Genomic DNA, 18,118 nt, shown 5'->3' with positions numbered 1-18,118 from the left:
TTAAAATGATCATGACTTATCTATCCCAGGCTTCATCTTTTCTTCTGCACTAGTTACAGATAGCTCTCAATTCTCTGCTCTTTCAAACATTTATCTACTTTCTCATTAAATACATCCAATGATCTGGTCTCCATGACCTTCTGTGGTGGATAATTCCACAGGTTCATCACCCTTTGTGGAAGGAGGCTCCTACGCACCTTACTCTTAAATGACTGCTGGCTAACCTCGTGCACATTCAAGAGTCTTCCACTAGTGGAAACATTTCAACATCCACCTGTCCTGCACCCTCAGGACATTACATGTTTCAATAAGCTCTTCTGAACTGGAGAGAATATAGATCTCATTTCATTAGCCACTGTTGATAGGACAACACTTTCATCCCAGGAAAATCTAGTAGTGAACACAGGGTGTGGAAAGGAGGCTGCCAAAGGAGAACCTCCCAAATTATTTCTCTTCCAGCCAGGGTGTAGCATAACATCACAGGAGAAAGGAGAAGGGAAAAAGTGGAAAAGGGGAAGAAAATCAAAAAAAAGGAGACACAAAAAGTGAGTAAAGTGTAACGAGAAAGTGATTGGAGAAAGTCAGAAGATAGGATAGACAGAATGTGTGAATGGGAGAAATTATATAGGAAAGGGGTTGCTTGCTGACACTGTAACCAAGTGATATTGTACCTTCCTTGTTTGATGGCAAAACAAAGATTTTAATTCTACAACTCATAAAGGAAGCAAATAAACTTTGGTGAATTTCATGGCAAAACTTTGTGATGAACAACAAGTTATCGGGAAAGTCTTTAACCAACATTCCCGATGAAGTGAATTGTATTTGATATGATGGAGAGTCCGTCCAGCAGTCTAGGTGTGGGGCTGAACCTCACAAAGAAAGTCAGCTTCTCCTAGAGTTAGGTTTTGTAGTGCAGTAGTTAAGTTACTCGACTAACTGCTAGAATTCTGGACTATTAATCCAGGGACACAAATCCTAATACCATTATTGCAGCTAGGGAATTTAAATTTAAGCAATTAATTAATCTAGGATTTAATTAAAAAAAACCCAGTTTCAGTTTCTGTAACCTTGAAACAACTGGATTGCTGAAGAAAAGTTCATCTCTTTCTTTAATTATACTTTATGAAGAAAATCTGCTATCCTTATGCAGTCTGTCCTAAACTCTTAACTGTCTCCTCCAATCTGACTTGGGGTGTTTGCGTAGACCATAAATACCATCATTGTGGACAATACTACATCCCGTGAATGTATGTAAAAACAGCTTCCCTTGAGGGAAAGAGTTTTTTCCCCTGAAACTTTTATAAAGCAGTCTATTTGATGATCAATGAGGCATGACAATTAAAGAGACACGTGAAAAATTCACTTGGGCAAATCTTTTTACCAATATCCATCCCAATGTATTATTCCATGAATTCTGAGAGATGGAGGTATTCCAAGGCTCTTCCCATACAATTTAGGCAATGAGAAGGTTTCCCGAGCGCTATAGTGATTATTATAGCAGCTCTGCATTGATTCACAATCCTAATTGTAAGACTTAGCAAGTTGGTATTTTCTTGTTTAAGTGTCAGTGAGCCGAGAAATTTCATGCATTTGTGGACAAATAGATGTTCAGAATTGTTTTGGCCGTAGTGGGTGCTAGTTCCGTCCAGGACCTTTAATGCTGGATTCTCCAATAAGTATCATGGCAGATCTCAACACAGCTGAGATTCACCAGTATTAACATTGGCAATGGGGATTGAAGAGTTGTAATGAAGAAAGTCAAGGTGTAGATATTCCATTTATTGCAATTGTTTGAGCTTTTATTGATGTTTTTAATTTTTTGTGTATTTAGATAATTTTATTTTTTATAATTTCAGAAAAATCTAATTAAGTATTTAATTTCAAGAGTTTATAAATGGCCCCGAATAGCTGTCATTTAGAAATATCTGTAATTCTCATAGTTTTGACAGCCAGGAAAGCTGAAATATGGCTTTGCCAGCAGACAGTGGAGTTTTGGAGGCAATTCTCCTTCAATGCAGTGTTTGGCAGCTCTGTCATCACGTAGGAGATTCTTCTGGAGTCTGGGACATTTCAGGTCATCAGGAAGAGTCCCTTCATATCTGGACCTGAGAAGTTTGGGAATTGGTGACATACAGGAAATAGTTGCAGCAGCTGCCTACATCAGCATCATTGAGCCCATGATAAACTATATTTTTGTTTAAAAGATAAGAATTTTATCCTGGCCCCTCCTGCAGTGCACACGGTAATTCACCACTCATTGTGGGTTAGGAGCTGAGAGCAGTGTGAGGGTGTAATTATTATTCATATACTAATTGATAAGAAACATTCCTTCAGTTTGCCTAAACCTTGAGGTAGAGCCAGTCCTTACTGAAATATTGTAGGAATGTTGTATAATTAGCCAGCATCTAGATAATGCCAAGTTATGGGCCTATCTACACATGAGTTTGAGAAACAACTCAGAATGGCATTGAACTATTGGTTACTTTGTATCTTTTTTATTATTCAGAATGTATGAAAAAGGGTTTTTGGATTGGACGGGGCAGTGGGAATCGGGAGCCATGTGATGCTGCTCTAAGAAAAAGTTCAAAGTGCAAAGTAAATTTTATTATCAGAATAAATACACATCACCACATATTCTTTTTCCTGCGGTTATACTCAGCAAATCTATAGATTGGTAACTATAAACAGGATCAATGAAAGAGTGAGTAGAACATAGTAGACTACAAAATGTGCAACTGCAAATATAAATAAATAACAATAAATAATGAGAGCATGAGATAACAAGATAAAGAGTCCTTAGTGTGAGATCATTGGTTGTGGGAACATCAATAGATGAATGTAGTTATCCTCTTCTGTTCAAGAGCCTGATGGTTGAGGGTAGTATGTGTTCTTGAACCTGGTGGTGCAATTCCTGAGGCTCCTGTACCTTCCACCTGATGGCAGCAGTGAGAAAAGATCTTTGATGATGGATGCAGCTTTCTTACAACAGTGATTCATGTAGATAGGAATGCATCCAACCAGAGTTAGTCAGCCCAATGAAGTCTGGAAATTTACCTACCTGTGTCAGCATGGAGCAGCCCAGTAATAAGCATTCACTCAACTTCATCTCAACATAAGGAAGGTAAATTGGGGCAGGATATTCCCAATTTACCCAATACTGATTCCTACCCCACCTAGTGGCCAGCTGAAGTATTCCGGTATTGTGTACAATCCCTTACAGAGCTTGAAGGGAAAATTTCCTCAGTTCAGCTTTGCAAAAGCTTTTTCACCCAGAGAGTTGTGGGTCTGTGGAATGCTCTGACTCAGAAGGCTGTGGAGGCCAATTCTCTGGATGCTTTCAAGAAAGAGTTAGGTAGAGGTCTTAAAGATAGCGGAGTCAAAGGATATGGGGAGAAGGAAGGAACGGGGTAATGATTGTGGATGATCAGACATGATCACATTGAATGGTGGTGCTAGCTCAAAGGGCTGAATGGCCTACTCCTGCACCTATTGTCTATGTATTAAGTTCTGTCTTTGCCTCTGTGGCTGCAATGGTGGAGGGCTGGGGGGGGGGGGGAAGTTCAGTTAATCTTGTTTTGTACTTGTGATCTGGAACCAGCTCAATGGACAAATTCTCCCTTCCTTTTCCGTCTGATCCATACAGTCCCTTTTCCTTTATTGATCTCAGGAAGATTAGAGCGCCTATCTCATCTGCTGGCTTGGAGATGGTTATCCAGGAATGAGTGGCCATCGGCTTAATTGTGATGCCCCAAAGAACTGAAGGTTATCAGCCCCACATGAAGAATGGCCGTGGGACAAAGTGATTTATTATAACAGCATGTGACCATGGGTCAGCACGGACATTGCTGGCCTCAGGGCATGCAATTCTAGAGGGCATGCCTGGCTAATTTGCTACTGAACTTATGCTACATCTTCACGTGAACCTTCCAGTGGGCCGTCCAGACCGATGTATCTCTAGCTGAGGAACACTGAGAAGAATTGTATCCATTCTATTTCTTCAGCTGGGATCAGATGATTGATTCAGTGGAGGATAATTATATACGTGACACCATTCTTGGTCTCCAAACCCTTTTTATTCACACAGATACAAATCATTCTTCTGTCAGTGACTTCAGAGTCTTGTGTGTTTAGTGGTGATGGCAGTGGAGGGGGGGGGGGGCATGTGGAAGGGGAGATCATGACATATTGCCACTGAGGAACAGTGCAAAGCTGAACTTGAAGAACATGTTTGGACAATGAGGTAATTAAACAGGAATTAATCTTTCATTCTTCTTTTCATTGAACTTCAGTCTGATGTATAATTTATGTAGATTTTTAATAATTGGCTAGGATTACATTAGCTCAATCGTTTATAAAGCTGTGTGAGAATACCAGAATTGAGTTACATATCAGGAAAGAATAAATACGCTGGAATTCTTTTCTCTGCAGAAGGATGAGGACTGACCTGATTATGGTTGGGTTTCAATAGGTTAGACGTATGGAGGATGTTTCCTTCAGTATGAAATTCCAGAATAACAAGAATGACAGTCCCTGCTAAATCTAATAAAGAAATCTGTAAGAACTCCTTTCCTTATTATCCCCAAAAGTGATGAGAATGTGAAACTCACTGAAGCAAAGTGAATTTCACAGCTGTGTTTTAGGAAGAGGGAAAAAGGACTCGAGACGATATAAGTAGGGTTTGAGAAAATAGAGTGAAAGGAGGCCACAGTAAAACCTAAGCACTTATAAAATTGTAGGGACATCTGCCTATTTCTATGCCATAAAATATACGTAATTCTATCTAAGTTCAAACAGCCTAAGAAACGTTTGTATTGCCTCCTATTACACACAACCCAGAAACAATTAGGAAGTAAGTTGACACATACTATTCGACTTCAAGAATTTCACTCTATGTGTTAGCCAAGACAGTTCCAAATCTTGCTCAATAATTGTCCTATTGAGATCTTTCATCATTTAATTGAAATTTCCATCAACATAAATTGATATTTTAGTTTTGGTAATTTCTGTCAAAGCTAAGCATCATCAACATTTCTCAGTCATCTTTAAATATCGAACTGTTAATACAGGGACTCCTTTCTCCAACCGCTTCAATTTGTTACATTTATTTCCTCATTTGCAAAGGGCTTTTACAGTCAAACTATTATCTTTTCATTCTTTCCTGGAAAGAATGTTGCTTTTCTGGAAATGTAAACATTCATTCCCCATTCTTGTTTGTCCTGGGCCAGATGGTGATGAATTGCCTCAGTAATTCTACATTGCTGGTGAGCACAGTTTTCCAGCACTTCACCTGCTACTAATCATGATATTTCCAAGTCAGAATGAATTGTAGAGATGATTTTGAAGGAGTGGCTTCCTCAAGCACCTCTTGTCTTTATTTTTTGGAGAAAATGGTAAACTAAGGGTAGCATACCCTAAGAACATTGCTGAGCACCTCCAGTACATTTTTTTGTATAAAATTACGCTGTGGCCATGGTGTGCCTGTGGAATGAATTGGTATTTAAAGAGGTAGATGGACCACCAGTCAAGTAGACTTTGTTTTCCATGATTGTGTTGTGCCTCTTGAATGTTTTTATTGGGGTTGCCCTCTTAAAGAGATTGGCTTTGTCACACGTACATTGAAGTGAAATGCGTCGTTTGTGTCAAATCAGATCAGTGCGGATTATGCTGGGTGACCCACAAGTGTTATCACAATCATCACACTTCCAGCGCCAACGTAGCGTGCAAACAACTTACTAGCCCTAGCTGTACACTTACGGGAACTGGAGTGCCCAGGGAAAACTCACAGTTACAGGGAGAGCATGCAAACTCCTCACAGACAGCAGTGGGAATTGAACCTCGATCTTACAGCTGGCTCTGTGAAGCCTTGCACTAATCGGGACCGCTCTCCTGCGGTCCAACCCTGCTTCCAGGCTCTTGCCTTTTGAGATGAAGCATACCGTAGAGCTGAGAGCAACAGTGCGGGAGAAATGTTAAGTTACGGTGTGCCAAAGCTGAGCTTTGTTTCTTGCAACTGGAAGTGGGGACTACAAATATGGCTGCCATCCAAGGCATTGAAATCTATTACCTATTCCTAAACTATACCTCGCAAGTGATGGAAATGCTTTGAGGGGGATAGGAGATCCCACTCTTAGCAAGTCCCTTAGGCTTTGACCTGCTCCCATGGCCACTTATACTTACAATGTGTACATATAATGCCTAGTGCAGCAGAATGTTTAGTTAATAGTAATTCCAAGTAGTTGGTAGTAAGGGACTCAGCAATGTCACTGCCACTGAAGGGAACGGGTCAAGAATATCATCAGTTTTCAGGAAAGGAGAGAACATAAACTACAATAAGTACTCCTGTTTGATTACTATTGGGGTGGGGGGGGGGGGGGGGGAGAAACGGCCTACCTAGGGGAAGCAATACTGGATGAACCTCTGGCACTGAGTCTGATGCTGAGGCTCAGAAGGGTAGGGGAAGGAAGAAGGCGGCAGGGATAGGGGACTCTGTGGACCCCCTCTGTTAGTGGGTCAGACAGGCGATTCTGCGGATGCAACGTGGATGGTAGTTTGCCTCACAGGTGCCAGGGTCCAGGATGTTTCTGATCGTGTCCACGGCACCCTGAAGGTGAACAGCCAGAGGTCGTGGTACATATTGGTACCAATAACATAGGTAGGAAAAAGGAGGAGGTCCTGAAAACAGATTACAGGGAGTTAGGAAGGAAGTTGAGAAGCAGGACCTCAGAGGTAGTAATCTCAGGATTACTGCCTGTGCCACGCGACAGTGAGTATAGGAATAGAGTGGGGTGGAGGATAAATGCGTGGCTGAGGGATTGGAGCAGGGGGAAGGGATTCAGATTTTTGGATCATTGGGACCTCTTTTGGGGCAGGCATGACCTGTACAAAAAGGACGGGTTGCACTTGAATCCGAGGGGGACCAATATCCTGGAGGGGAGGTTTGCTAAAGCTACTGGGGCGAGTTTAAACTAGAAATGCTGCAGGGTGGAAACCGAACTGAAGAAACGGAGGAAGGGGCAGTTGGCTCACAGATAGAGAAAGCTTGGAGACAGTGTGAGAGGGAGGATGGGCAGGTGATAGAGAAGTGATATACTCAGACCAATAGTTTGAGATGTGTCTATTTTAATGCAAGAAGCATCATGAACAAAGCAGATGAGCTTAGAGCGTAGATCAGTACTTGGAGCTATAATGTTGTGGCCATTACAGAGACTTGGATGGCTCAGGGACGGGAATGGTTACTTCAAGTGCTAGGCTTTAGATGTTTCAGAAAGGACAGGGAAGGGGGCAAAAGAGGTGGGGGTGTGGCACTGCTGATCAGAGATAGTGTCACGGCTGCAGAAAAGGAGGAAGTCATGGAGGGATTGTCTACGGAGTCTCTGTGGGTGGAAGTTAGAAACAGGAAGGGGTCAATAACTCTACTGGGTGTTTTTTATATAGACCACCCAATAGTAACAGGGACATTGAAGAGTAGATAGGGAGACAGGTTCTGGAAAGGTGTAATAATAACAAGGTTGCTGTGGTGGGAGATTTTAATTTCCCAAATATTGATTGGATCTCCCTAGAGTGAGGGATTTAGTTGGGGTGGTGTTTGTTAGGTGTGTTCAGGAAGATTTCTTGACACAATATGTAGATAAGCCTACAAGAGGAGAGGCTGTACTTGATCTGGTATTGGGAAATGAACCCGGTCAGGTGTCAGGTCTCTCAGTGGGAGAGCATTTTGGAGATAGTGACCACAATTCTATCTCCTTTACCATAGCATTGGAGAGGGATAGGAACAGACAAGTTAGGAAAGTGTTTAATTGGAGTAAGGGCAAATAATGAAGATATTAGGCAGGAACTTGGAAGCATAAATTGTGAACAGATGTTCTCAGGGAAATGTATGGCAGCAACGTGGGGATATTTGCGTGGCGTTCTGCATAGGTACAGGGAAAGGATGGTAGGGTACAGGAACTGTGGTGTACAAAAGCTGTTGAAAATCTAGACAAGAAGAAAAGAAAAGCTTACAAAAAGTTCAAAAAACTACAAACGTTTGTAGGTAATGATAGAGATCTAGAAGATTATAAGGCAAGCAGGAAGGAGTTTAAGAAGGAAATTAGGAGAGCCAGAAGGGGGCATGAGAAGGCCTTGGTGAGCAGGATTAAAGAAAACCCCAAGGCATTATACAAATATGTGAAGAGCAAGAGGGTAAGACATGAGAGAATAGGGCCTATCAAGTGTGACAGTGGAAAAGTGTGTATGGAACTGGAGGAGATAGCAGAGGTACTTAATGAATCCTTTGCTTCAGTACATTACAGAAAAGGATCTTGGCGATTGTAGGGATGACTTAGTGGACTGAAAAGCTGGAGCATGTAGACATTAAGAAAGAGGATGTGCTGGAGCTTTTGGAAAGCATCAAGTTGAATAAGTCTCTGGGGGCGGACGAGATGTACCCGAGGCTACTGTGGGAGGCGAGGGAGGAGATTGCTGAGCCTCTGGCAATGATCTTTGCATCAATGGGGACAGAAAAGATTCCGGAGGATTGGAGGGTTGCAGATGTTGTTCCATTATTCAAGAAAGTGAGTAGTGATAGCCAAGGAAATTATAGACCAGTGAGTCTTACTTCAGTGGTTGGTAAGTTGATGGAAACGATCCTGAGAGACAGGATTTATGAACATTTGGAGAGGCATAATATGATTAGGAATAGTCAGCATTGCTTTGTCAAAGGCAGGTCATGCCTTATGAGCCTGACTGAATTTTTGAGGATCTGACTAAACATGTTGATGAAGGAAGAGCAGTAGATGTAGTGTATATGGATTTCAGCAAGGCATTTGATAAGGTATCCCATGCAAGACTTTTTGAGAAAGTAAGGAAGCATGGGATCCAAGGGGACCTTGCTTTGTGGATCTAGAACTGGCTTGCCCACAGAAGGCAAAGAGTGTTTGTAGACAGGTCATATTCTGCATGGAGGTCGGTGATCAGTGGTGTGCCTCAGGGATCTCTTCTGGGACCCCTTCTCTTCATGATTTTTATAAATGACCTGGATGAGGAAGTGGAGGGATGGGTTAGTAAATTTGTTGATTACACAATGATTGGGGGTGTTGTGGATAGTGTGGAGGGTTGTCAGAGGTTACAGTGGGATATTGATGGGATGGAAAACTGGGCTGAGAAGTGGCAGATGGAGCTCAACCCAGATAAGTGTGAGGTGGTTCATTTTGGTCGGTCAAATATGATGGCAGAATATAGTATTAATGGTAAGACTCTTAACAGTGTGGAGGATCAGAGAGATCCCAAGATCCATAGGAGACTCAAAACTGCTGCGCAGGTTGACTCAGTGGTTAAGGCGGCATTGACCTTCATCAACTGTGGGACTGAGTTTAAGAGCCAAGAGGTAATACTATGGCTATATAGGACCCCGGTCAGACCCCACTTGGAGTACTGTGCTCAGTTCTGGTCACCTCACTACAGGAAGGATGTGGAAACCATAGAAAGGGTGCAGAGGAGATTTACAAGGATGTTGCCTGGATTGGGGAGTATGCCTTATGAGGATAGATTGAGTGAACTTGGACTTTTCTCCTTGGAGCGACGGAGGATGAAAGGTGACCTGATAGAGGTGTACAAGATGATGAGAGGCATTGATCATGTGGATAGTCAGAGGCTTTTTCCCCAGGGCTGAAATGACTGTCATGAGGGCATAGTTTTAAGGTGTTTGGAAGTAGGTACAGGGGAGATGTCATGGGCAAGTTTTTTTTGTTGTTTTTTTAAATATAATCGCAGAGGGGTGAGTGCGTGGAATGGGCTGCCGGCGATGGTGGTGGAGGCGGATACAATAGGGTCTTTTAAGAGACTCCTGGACAGGTACATGGAACTTAGAAAAAGAGGGCTATGGGTAACCCTAGGTAATTTCTAAAGTACGCGTTCAACAGAACATTATGGGCTGAGGGTCTGTATTGTGCTGTAGGTTTCCTGTGTTTCTATAAAATTATAACAGGATGAGGGAAACCCCAAGCAACATGCTTGGGTTTGCGAATGCATGCAGCATGGTGTAAATCCAAGTTAACGGGTGACTATAACTCGGGAGACTGAGTATATTGTGCTGGTTGCAGTCGTTAATGAAGGAACCAAACTGAGCTAAGGCAAAGGGCAAAGCTATAAGAGTGGGAGTCAATGCCAGGCTTTGAGAGTGATAAATTTTCTCAATGGGATTGGGGAGTTGAGGCACTTAAAAAACACTAAGTTAAGGCAGAAGAATTGGACATGGGACTTTATGTCAAAGCTACTTTTATCACCACACTGGATAAATCTTAAATGCGAGAAACCTGCAGATGCTGGAAGTCTCAAAGCAACACACACAAAATGCTGGAGGAACTCAGCAGGTCAGGCAGCATCCTAGGAGATGAACAAACAGTTGACATTTTGGGCCAAGACCCTTCTTCAGGGATTGAACCCAGGTCACTGGTACTGTTAGTGTCAAGCTAACCTCCACACAATTTGCAAAAGAATTGCTCGTTTCCCAAACGGCAACTGTTTATTAAGTTCCAAGGATACCGACTAGCCTGCTGTGTTCCTCCAGAATTTCTAAGTGTTGCACAGGATAAATCTATAGGCTTTGGAGGAACACAGATTTAGATACTGACATAACATTTGATGGGTCAAATTAGGTCAATTTGCATAACCATGGTCCCTTTGAGTGTAGGGTTGCGGTGTTTGACATGAAAGTATATGTGAGCATCGGAACTAAGTTAATCGGGAGTGAAATCAGAAAGATGTGCTTACACAAATCATGATGGAAGGCCAGAGCCTTCTCATAGAACTCCCACAGATGTTTGGAAACAAACAGTACTTTGCAAATTGTGTGGAGGTTAGCGTAACACTATTACAGTGCCAGTGCCCTGAGTTTAATTCTGCTGCTGTCTGTAAGGAGTTTGTAGGTTCTCCCTGTGACCGCATGGGTTTCCTCTGGGTGCTCAGGTTTCCTCCAACATTCCAAAGATGTACAGGTCACTAGGTTAGTTGGTCACAGGGGGTGTAATTAGGTGGTTTGGGCCTGTTAATCTTTAAATTAATTAAATAAAATAACAACTGTAAATAAAAGAACTGCAGATCCTGCAAATCTGAAATAAAATGCAGGAGCAGTAAGAAACCAAGTCAGTGGTCAAAAATGAAACAGGACCTGTTTCTCATTCAACAGATATTTCTCTGCACTGAGTGAATTTTGTTGGCCGTGTGTTGTGGGAAAGGTACCAGGGTCAGGTAATTCAATCCAAGGTAAGTTTTGGTCATGATCTAATAGAATGGCAGAGGCTGAAAGGCCTACCCAATTTAATCTATTTACAATTACGGAGCGTCTACAATGGAGAAGTGTTTGGTGGACTGTAAACACACTTGGGAAGATGTTTGATAGATGTTTTGTACTTGCCTGAACCTTAGAGGAATTTGACAAATTTTCAGTTAAAAAAATCATGAAAATGATTTAAGTGCTGGCCCTGAATGTGAAGAACAAATCTTGAAAATAGCTTTAACTGTTAGGCGTGTTCAGAGGCCTCTGAAGGTGTACCAAGTGCACATGGGTTGAGGGTAGAATTGGTTGGGATGGAACAGTAATAGCTGCAGGTTGCAGGTGTGACCGACCGATGGCGCTGTGGTCCCAGTGAGATCCTATACAGAAAACTTATAGGGGACAGGGTCCTGGTACAGGAAACCCGAGACCCATAAACCAATTCTATTTTCAGTCACATTTCCTCTGTATTCTTACAAAAACACGTTTCATTGTTTTTCTGATTGTTTTTGCAAACTCCCCACCACCACAAAATGCACCAACCAACCTTCTCCTACCTCTGCCCCAGCTATCATTCCCCACCCTTAGCCACAGCCCATACCGCCACCTTTCTCTGCCCCCGCCATTCCTGCCTCTTCTGAAAAGTGAATTCTGAGGTAAGGGGTCATCTGGTGATGAGATAAACTGTAAGGATGGAAAAATGTATAAAACACTGCAACTTAAACGTGCAAGACCATCTCAAAGCCCATAGCCTGTAAATAACATCACTTTACCAATTTATGAACGTGCTTCCAAGAGGGAGAAAATTGCACAGAATTGTGAGAGAGCTTTTTTGTGCATGTTTACTTTGATATGTAATTATTGAAGTTGCAGAATGTGGGAATGCTAGTTTATTGTGCTTGAGAGTCTGTCACCAAATCTTCATCCAGAAATAACCCTTTCCTATCCACCCCCACTAAACTTTCCATAATATTACACATGGCAGCTAAATCTTTCAGATTTCCTAGCTTCACTGCACTTTCCCATCCCGGGCACCGTCTGTGGCTTTAATTTTCTTTCTAGTATTAAGATCTCCAACCTCCAGCGTCTTTACTGAGGCTCAAGCAGCGTTGCAGTATCATTTCAAAGTTCAAAGTATATTTATTATCAAAGTAAGTATATGTCACCATATACTACTCAGATTCATTTTCTTGCAGGCATTCACAGTAGAATGTAAAAGTATAAGATAATCAGTGAAAAATCACATGCAAAGACTGACAAACAACCAATGTGCAAAAGGCAAAATGTGCAAAAAATAAGTAAGGAAATAAACAAACAAACAAATAAATAGTACTGAGAGCATGAGTTGCAGAGTCCACAGGCTGTGTTCAGTGATCAGATCAGTGATGAGTTGAATGAAGTGATCCACGCTGATTCAGGAGCCTTACCTCTGACGGTGGTGTCTGAAAAGAGGATGCTGTCCAAGTTGCATGCCATCTTGGACAATGTCTCCCATCCACTCCATAATGTACTGGTTAGGCACAGGAGTACATTCAGCCAGAGACTCATTCCACCGAGATGTAACACTGAGCGTCATAGGAAATCATTCCTACTTGTGGCCATCAAACTTTACAACTCCTCCCTCGGAGTGTCAGACACCCTGAGCCAATAGGCTGGTCCTGGACTTATTTCCACTTGGCATGATTAACTTATTATTATTTAATTATTTATGGTTTTATATTGCTATATTTCTTCACTATTCTTGTTTGGTGCGGCTGTAATGAAACCCAATTTCCCTCGGGATCAATAAAGTCTGTGTCTGTATTATCACTAATGTACAACAGTTGCTATGTTTTGGACCCTCCTTTTGCTTTATTACAAACACTGAGACAAAGTAATCATTTTCATTAGCAGTATTGGTTATTGATAAAGTATGCCTGTCTGTCTTATGATTAAAGGGTAATAACTGTTCCTGAACCTGGTGATGTGGGACCTAAGGATCCTGTACCTCCTTTCTGGTGGCGGCAGTGTGAAGAGAACATGGCCTGGATGGTGGGTGATGGAGGCTGCTTTCTTGTGGCAGTGCTCCTTGTAGATGTTCTCAATGGTGGGGAGGGCTTTTCCTGGGATGAACTGGGCTGTATCCTCTACTTTTTGAAGGCTTTTCTGTTAAATTTATTCTAGTAACCTATAGTCCTATTTTCTAAGCTCTACATTTCATGATAGTAATAGGTTCAGTTGTTTTGCCACTGATAAAACTCTGCACAGGGAAATTGAGAGCATCCTGACTGGCTGCATCACTCCTGGTATGGGAACTGTACCTCCCTCAATCGCAGGACTCTGCAGAGAGTAGTGCGGATAGCCCAGTGCACCTGTAGATGTGAACATCCCACTATCCAGGACATTTACAGGACAGGTGTGTAAAAAGGGCCTGAAGGATCGTTGGGGTCCTGAGTCATCCCAGTCACAATCTCTTCCAGCTGCTTCCATGGTACCGTAGCATAAAAGCCAGGACCAACAGGTTCTGGGACAGCTTCTTCCACCAGGCCATCAGACTCACTGATTCACGATGATACAATTGCGTTTCTATGTTATGTTGACCATCCTGTTGTACATACCATTTATTACAAATTACTATAAACTGTAAATTGCACATTTAGATGGACATATAATGTGAATATTTTTACTCCTCATGTATATAAAGGATGCAAGTAATAAAGTCAATTCAATTTGTAATGCCAAACAAAAAGAGGCAAACAACAGCTTCTATCACACCCAGCAGTTGGTGACAAGAAGCTGTTAGATCCGGCCAGTTTGCTAACATATGGTGTCACCGCTTCCAGAACCCAGTAAACAACTAACTCAGCATATCAGCCAGTGTGTAGACCAGAAATCAACTTCTCCTGACTGAGCAATGAACCCCCTCATTCTAGCCAGCTGAACACCAGTCTCATGGGCAGTATCTCCACAGCAAGGTGCAAGGGCAACAGCTGCTGGATTTGCTTCCCGGAGCAGTGGGAAGGACAGGACTCCGAGCTGGCTGACAGAGCAGCACCGTGCACCTCACTATTTCAAATGCCTTAAGAACCCACGTCAGTGCAGTCCATTAGCATTCCCATTCTGAGGAGCTGAGTGTGTATAGCACGCAACAAACGAGACCGCACCTTCTGGGATCCAGGTCAAAAATCAGAATAGTTATAGAATTCAGCAGCTCAAGCAACATCTATTTATTTAATGAGATACAGTGAAGAATAGGTCCTCCCAGCCCTTCGATCCTCGCCGTCCAGCAATCCTCGGCCCAATCATGAGACAATTTCCAATTAACCTACCAACCAGTACATCTTTGGACTGTGGGAGGAAACCAGAGCACCAGGAGGAAACCTACGCAGTCATGGGCAGAACGTGCAAACTCCTTACAGGCAGCGGTGGGACATGAACCTGGGTCATATGGTACTATCGTGCCATGGAGGCAAAAGTCAACATTTTGGGTCAAGAGCCTATCAGGGCTCAGGGCAACAAACATATGAGAAGTTGTTGGGGCAAGGACAAGTTCTGCCAAACAGATGAGAATATTAGTGGAGTGGAACTGGTTGGCTCTCTGTTCACGGAAGAAACTGAAGACCCCCTTGATGGGAGATGGAAGTGTGTTGAGACTGGTTGCCCGGGGTGACAATGACCGTCTTGGCACATGGGAATTGGAATTGATGAAAATGCGTGAGAGGGGTGTGAGAGGTAGGTGGGAAGGGACTGGACAAGGGGAGATATAATTAAGTCCAGATATTAAGAAATGAGTTTAGTGGGGCAAGAGCAGGCAGAAACAATGGGCCTCCAGGCTAGACCTGCTTTTGGAGTTCAGGCAAGAGAGAGAAATTAGCAGTATGGGGTTGGGGGGCTGTGAAAAGATCCCCTGATGCGATGAGATCTGGAATGGGCCAGTGGATGGTGAGCTGGTGTTCGCTTGTGCGGTTATGGTTCAGAGGGAGGTACGGGGAGTTGTGTCTCACAGTCTCTGCAAAGTAGCAGACTGTGTATCAGACTAGTATGGCAAACCTCTAGTCTGCCGGATTAGGAATGGAATGAGTGATGGAGTGCTGTGTATTTGAAGGGGTTGAGGGTGAAGTTGTGATGGAACTAGAGAAATCAAGTTGGATCAATGCAATATGGAAATCAAAAGAGCCAGAGAGGGTATAAGATCGGTGGGGGTGGGGGGGGGGTAGTTTCAATTTGAAGTGCTGGGGATAGGAGAAGGGGTGGTCAGTGGGGAGGAGGTAATGAGGATTCATTGCTGAAGTAAGGGCAGAGCTCAGATGGTGGAAGAAGAGCTCAATATCACGTTGGGCCCATTGTCATAAGGTGGGCGTGGAGGGCAGACCCAAACGCAAGACACAGACACTGAGGTACCGTACGAAGGAAAGTGGGACCTGGTGTGTCAGAAAGCAAGAGAAGTGGGGGAGAAACAACGCTGGACAAGACACAGGCCCTAGATGAGACTAGGATACAGGGCCTAGGCCAAGACTACACTAGGAAAGTGGGACCTGGACGAGGAACTAGGAACTGGGAACTAGAAACCTGGACAAGGACTCCAAGCCAGAGACTGGACAGGGACCCGGAAACCTGGGTCTTGACTCGGGCTCGGACTCCAGAGCCAGGCTCGGACTAGGCATGGGAAGGCAACAGGACGCGGGACTCCAGGGCTGGACAAGGACATGAAGCTCAGACTTGGTCAAGGGAGAGCAGTAATGCAGAGCCTAGGTCAAGGGAGAGCAAAGCAGAAGCAGGAAAAGGCATAGCTAGACACAGACACTAGCCCTGGATGAGACCAGGACTTAGGGCCTAGGCTACAACTTGGACACAGAATGGAACCTCCTCAAAGCCTTGGACTGGAGCACAGGAACACAGAGCACAGAGCCAGGACCCCTCATTGGGAACAGGACATAGGGCCAGGACTCATACACAGGGGCACAAAGAGACAGTTCCAAGCTCAACAATAGATAGTTCCTTCTGTTGGTGTGTCAAGGCTCCGGTCTCACTCCTGCAGCTGAACTTGATGGCGATACAGGCAAGGCTTCTGGTGTGGGTCACAGAAAGAAGGGAAAGGGAAGGGAACAATCCAACCACAGGGTAACAGCAAAGACAGGCTGACTTACCCCACAGAGACACAAACAGACTACTGACAAAACAAACCAGCCACCACACTCAACCCCAGGGCTGCTTATATTCCAGCCCCAATATGAGAATCAGGTGCCTGTGATTAAGCCCAACTGAAACAACGGACAGCCAGAAGACCCGGAGTCCAGAGTTCACGGACCGGACCATGAACCGGAACGCAGACTTCACGGACCGGACTGCGACCCCCAGAGCTCGCTGTGATGTCAGCACAGGAATACAAAGCTAAGGCCTCTGTTGAGGACTGACTGCTGTGTTTTTTCTGGAGGGGGGTTGGTGTGAAGGTTAGGAGGGATTGCAAAGACATGGCAGGAATTGGAGCTGTGGTCAGACAGAGAGAGGTTCAGAGGATGGGGAATGATGTAACATGGGATTATTGGGTGTTTTGGGTCTTTCAACAACAGACTCTCTCACCCAGGTGACCCAGCCAGGCTGATCTGGCCCCTGCTGTGTCCATGGGTCACCCCTCTTGATTCATAGCCACCTGGGGTCTCGCTCATTAGCCTCTGTGATGGTGCTGATGGCTTTTTTTTTTCTTTGCAGCCCCCGTAGTGCCAAAGAGAGAGTAGGTTCTGTACAGCGATCAGCCAGCAAAACCTCTAAATCCCACCTCTGTAGGCTCGCTTTGTGCCGCCTACCCCTGTCTCTGGCACTGTTCTGGCTTTCTTATGCTCAAATGCCTCCTCAATCTGGTCTTTCCAAGGAACGGTCAGCTCTACCATGACCACCTGCTTCAATGTTTCTGACAGAATGACCATGTCAGGGCTCAAATTCCAGCTTATAACCCCTCTTTGTATCAAACTATTTCTTCTTAATTCTCTATAGCTTTTGTCCATCTGTCTCCCCCGTTCTTGAATAGGAAGTTAGCTTATCCTATCCTACCCGAACCCTTGAATCCAATCTCCTCTCAAGTTTCTCGTTGCAAAGAGAACAACCATTTTTTCTCCCTCCTTTAACCATGTCACTGAAATTTTTCATCTCTGCAATCAATCAAGTGAATCTTTATCCGTCTTTTCTAAAGTGTGTTGATCAGAAAGGAAGCAAAGTTCAAAGCAATTTTTATTATCAAAGTATGTACTTTGATATGTCACCAGAATCATTTCCTTGTGTGCATACTCAACAAATCTATAGAGTAGTGACTATAACAGGATCAAGGCCAGACCACCCAACTAGGGCATTCAACCAGAGTGCAGAAGACAACAAACTGTGCAAATGCAAATATAAATAAATAGCAACAAATATCGAGAACATGAGATGAAGAGTCCTTGAAAGTGAGTCCACTGGTTGTGGAAACATTTCAATGATGGGGCAAGTGAAGTTGAGTGAAGCTATCCCCTTGTAGTCTAAACAGTGTTCAACAGAATTAAAATCCAACATTATCGACGCACGAACCCTTTACTACCTATTCTCTGGATGTGACCTGCCACTTTCAAAGATTAGTACACATATTATATATACACTTCCTCCTGTTCCATAGTCCCTTTGAAACTCTGCCGTTTACATCTCTTCCGGAAAGTATCACTTCATCGACTCCGCATATCTCACAGGAACAACCCAGTTAGTCGCACCGCTTTACCCCGATCCATGCAAATTTCCTCGCTCAATTATTTATCTAACTTCCTTCAGAAGCCCACTGTTAAATCTGTATCAAGCAAATTTATTAAATGGTGCACTCCGAATCCTGAAGAACGCTGTGAGGTATAATTACACATAATAACATAG

The sequence above is a fragment of the Hemitrygon akajei genome, chromosome 29, assembly GCF_048418815.1.
Source record: "Hemitrygon akajei chromosome 29, sHemAka1.3, whole genome shotgun sequence".
In the NCBI taxonomy this organism is placed as follows: domain Eukaryota; kingdom Metazoa; phylum Chordata; class Chondrichthyes; order Myliobatiformes; family Dasyatidae; genus Hemitrygon; species Hemitrygon akajei.
This window is presented reverse-complemented; position numbering follows the sequence as displayed.